We start from the raw sequence: 5,167 nt of genomic DNA on the forward strand, positions 1-5,167 counted from the left end.
CGCCGACTCCAAACGCACTCCTTCCCCAACCCACAAATATAGACACACTTTTACCCTGACTTGATAGGCCCACACTGCTCATTATGTGGGTCCATAGCCTCTTTAAATCACATTCTCTGGGACTGCAGGGAAGATCACCCCCCAGACTTCCTTGCCACTCCCTCGCCTGAAGCGTGGGAAGCAATACTCATGAACGATACCTGAAGCGATACCTGCAGGTTCAACTTCGGACCATCAAAAGAACCGAGGAGGTGGCTGTAAGGCATCGCCTAGTCGCCAGCCCTCACTAAGCCAGTATAACAAAATAAAGTTGCGTCCTCCTCCTCCTACAGCAGTCTACAGCGCTTTTTTTGTCGCTAAATTGAGCGTGCGCACGCTCTCGCAAAACTTTGGCAGTCAGTAACCGAGTTGTTTTCGTTGCTCATTCCGCAACTTCCTTGGCCTAGTTTGCTTTATCTTTACTTAACGACTGGCTGATGTTGCAAGTTACCTTGACTACGGTTCGGCCTTCGGAGAACATAAATGCACGTTGTGGGTGGTATTACGTCTGTCTAACCGGTCTCTTATCTCGAGGCATATTTGCAACCACTGAGAACTGCAACACGATAGTGGCAGCTTGTTCAGTTGCTGGCATTTCTTCCGTACAGCGTAGCTGTTAGTTGTCGGCGCAACGACAAGCTCCGTTCGAGGATCTAATTTGTTAAATAGTAACAACGAGACAAAGTCCACGGCTGTGTTTTCTAGCGCGGAAAAGGTAAGCGACCGAGTTTTTGCTTCCTGTACAATCTTGCTCTGAAGGAGTGACGTAAATGTTGGCGCATGTCACTTCCGTAAAGTCAACGCAAGTCTTAAAAGCAGGCTCGACCATCTGTTAAAGCGTATGTTGACGTATTATTTTTCATGCCCAGTTATCCGTTATAGCTTGCGGTTTGTTGAATAATTTTCTTATTCTGCCATCGACTTAGCGTCATGATTCGTGAACAGTGTACGTGCGCCACTTCGCAGAGATGATGCCAGGAACGTCCTCCAACTTCCTAATGATGCATATTTGTGCGCACTAAGCACTAAAAGCGTCTGTTTCAGAACTCAGTGTCTAACATGTCCTTAAATTCTGCTCTCTTTGTACCCAGTCTGCTTGCGTCTAGGCTTCTGCTGATGGGATACTTCAAGACCGTGCAAGGGGTGACTGTTCCGGCTTTTTTCCCGGATGATGCAGTTGCATCGGCACTGGCGTACGAGCCACGCGCAGGAGACGTTTTCATAGTCGCCTACCCAAAGTGCGGTACCACTTGGGTCCAGTATATGACGTACAGCATCCTTCACGACGGTGAGCCGCCGAGCAGCCTCGCAGGACTGCTCACAGAGTCACCTTTCTTAGAGCTGTATGGTGCAGACGCCGTATACGACATGCCCAGACCGGGCACCATCAAGAGTCATCTGCCCTTCCACAAGCTGAAGTTTTCCACACGAGCGAAGTATATCTATGTCGCCAGGAACCCGTATGACGTGTGCGTATCAGCTTACCACCATATCAGAACGCTGACGGCCAGCGAAGAAGACCTTATAGAGCTCGACGAGTTCGTTAAACTCTTTGTCGCTGGAGAAGGTAACAACGGATGCTACCTGGCAAACAGCCTTCTTCCATGGTATTCCAGGAGAAACGAGAGTAATGTGCTGTTCTTGACCTACGAACAACTCCACGCTGACACCAAGATACAAGTGAAAAGAGTGGCTCAATTCTTAGGACCGGTGTACGGTCGAGGTATCTCCACTGACCCAGGTTTCTTGCAGGGCATCGTGGACTTGTCTACAAAAGAACGCATGCGGCCGCTTTTAAAAGCTACGTCAGAGGAAACATCGAGTTTGTCGTGAAACAAAGGGTGAGCAGGAATGCCTGTATAACACCGGAATTAAATAAATTACTGGAATTTGTCAGGCACTAGCCACCAAGGCACGAATTCATACGTGACGGTTCTGTTGGGGGCTATAAGAATTTCCTCTCCGAGTACAACAGAACAGCGTTGAGGGAGTGGATTGCCACCAGGACTTGCGGCACTGATGTCATGCGGCTTTGGCAAGACGTTGACATTTAGCAGTCAACAATGCATCCTCGAACGCATGTCTCTGTCGAGCACGTTGACCAGGCTGAACTCTGAAGTGTTTTCCGGATCGAAGATTGTGAGACCATGGTCGCGCTGATTTGCTACAGTGGTTGACACTTGCACCATGGTCGTTCAGTGCTTTCTTTCATGATGAAAATTATTAAAGGACCCTGCTAGTCCTATGCAGCCATGAGTGTGATCGCAGTGTTCACTTTTTCTTCTATGTATGCTTTTTTCTCTTCGCTGTCGTGTATACACACGACGACGGAGAGAAACAACTAGGATGATCTCAGAAGCAGCAATTGAAGTGGTAGGTAAGACACCAAGGCAACCAGTAGGTAAGCTCTCCCAAGTAACAAAGGACCTAAAAAGAAACAACAAAGCCTGCTCAGCTCAAGAGCTCAGATAGAATTCGCTTAACTGTCAAAACTGATCAACAATAAGAAAGTAAGGGATATTCGAAATTATAACGTGGCAAAGATTGAAGAAGCCGTAAAATATGGACGCAGCACGAAATCAGTCAGAAGAAAACTTGGAATAGGACAAGGCAGGATGTATGCACTGAAAGATAAGCAGGGTAATGTCATCAGCAATTTCGATGACATAGTAAACGCAGCGGAAGAATTCTTTACCGACCTTTACATTACCCCGAGCAGCCAAGCTACTTTCATTCGAAGTACTGATGAACAGGCTACAGAAGCTCCTTCTATAACTAGCGATGAAGTTAAAAGGGCCTTGCAAGACATGACCAGGGGAAAAGCTGCTGGAGAAGATGGATTAACACTTGATTTATTCAAAGATGGAGGAGGTATGCTTGAAAAGCTTGCGGCCCTTTATACGCAATGCCTTAGGCCTTCAAGTGTGGCAGAGAGAGCTGGAAGAACGGCAAAATTTTACTTATTCACTAGAAGAGAGACGTAAAAAATTATAGATCCACTAGCTTGCTTTCAGTATTATATAAAATATTCACGAAGATAATATCCAGTAGAATCCGGGCAACACTTGATTACAGTCAACGAAGAGTAGAGGCTGACTCCAGGAAGGGATATTCTACGATGGATCATATCCAAGTCACCAATCAGGTAATAGAAAAATCTGCGGAATACAATCAACCTCTCCATATGGCTTTCATAGATTATGAAAAATCATTTGATTCAGTAGAGATACCAGCAGTCATAGCGGCATTAAGCAACGGAGGAGTACAGGATGCATAGGTGAATATATCTTGGCAAATATCTACAGATTCCACAGCTACATTGATTGTCCACAAGAAAAGTAGAAAATTACCTATCAAGAAAAGGGTCAGGCAAGGAGACACAATCTCTCCCATGCTATTCACTGCATGCTTAGAAGTATTCAAGCTCTTTGACTGGCAAGGCTTAGGAGTGAGGATAAACGGGGAATATCTGAGCAACCTTCGGTTTCGCGATGACATTGTCCGGTTCAGCAACAATGGAGACGAATTACAACAAATGATTGAGGACCTTAATCGAGAAAGTGTAAGAGTCGGGTTGAATATTAATATGCAGAATACAAAGATAATGCTCAATAGCCTGGCAAGGGAACAATAACTCAGGATTGCTAGTGAGATTCTAGAGTTTGTAAAGGAGTCTGATCTATAGTTTCACAGGGGATCCTGATCATGAGAAGGAAACTTACAGAAGAATAAAATTGGGTTGGGGCGCATACGGCCGGCATTCCCAAACCCTGACTGGGAGCTTACCACTGTCTTTCAAAAGAAAAGTGTACAACCATTGTATTCTGCCAGTGCTAACATATGGGGCAGAAACTTGGAGGTTAACAAAGAAGCTCGAGAACAAGTTAAGCACCATACAAAGAACGATGTAACGAAAAATGTTAGGCCTAACGTTAATAGACAGGAAGAGAGAAGTGTGGATCAGAGAGCAAATGGGGATAGCTGATATTTTAACTGACATTAAAAAATGGAGCTGGGCAGGCCATGTAACGCCGCGTAGAATGAATAACCGGTGCAGCATTAGAGTTACAGAATGGATACCAAGAGAAGGGAAGCGCATTCGAGGACGGCTGAAAACTAGGTGGGGTGATGAAGTTACGAAATTTGAAGGCGCAATTTGGAATCAGCTATCTCAATGAAGGGGTAATTGGAGATCGAAGGAGGAGGCCTTTGTGCTGCAGTGGACATAAATATAGGCTGATGATGATGACGACACACGATGGTATAATTTTGCTGTTTACAGGTATAGGAGCTGAACGGCTTCCGGTTTTGCTTACTGACGTAGTTTGCTTAATTTCGCGTACAAAGAAGGCAATGGTGAGAAGGAGGAGCGTTTTAAAACAGAAGCCCTAGAGTTTCAGCACATTTGCGTCACCCGAACCACATTTTACACGATAGCGTTAAGGGCCCCGTATCGCTGAAAATCCGGCGTTGGCGCCGGTGTTGGTGTCGGCCTAAGTATAGGCGTCTGTGGCATCCGTGGCGGAGAAATTCATCTCGAACCACCCCTACCACACAGGCCCTCCGCATGGCGCAAGGGATTAGTGAACAAACATTAAATTTCTCATAGTAAAATTCATCAGAAAAATCACAAAGTACGACTTACCTACCACCTAGAGACATGATAGCGTCACACTGTAATTTCAATATACGTGAAAAAAGCCTGATATGGAACCAGGGATCTTTGAATGCTATTGCGTTCCACTCTTAAATGCGAATCTTAAGCGTCCTCCATTCCTGGGGGTGCATACTCTCTATTTTTCACAAGTTTGCCATAGGTTGTACGAAAAACCATAAATATTAGTACTGAGGCATCACGCGTCTTTCTTTTATCGGGAATCGTAAGAAAATATATTTTACATACATTGAACCTACATTTAAATGCGCTTTTCGGTCTCGTCTAGTAGACTGATAAGGCACGTGGCTGGTTGTTTCTTGAGGCTTCACGCTCGGAGCTGTTACCACGCGCGCAGCACAGACGCCAGTCTGGTTAACTTCCATACAATAGCTTTTTTTTCGTGTTTTATCTACTTTTTATGTAGAAATATTACAAACGTGTTCACCTGCAGAGAAAGATAAAAAGAAGACA

This window comes from Dermacentor silvarum, chromosome 7, assembly GCF_013339745.2.
Source record: "Dermacentor silvarum isolate Dsil-2018 chromosome 7, BIME_Dsil_1.4, whole genome shotgun sequence".
NCBI classification, from domain to species: domain Eukaryota; kingdom Metazoa; phylum Arthropoda; class Arachnida; order Ixodida; family Ixodidae; genus Dermacentor; species Dermacentor silvarum.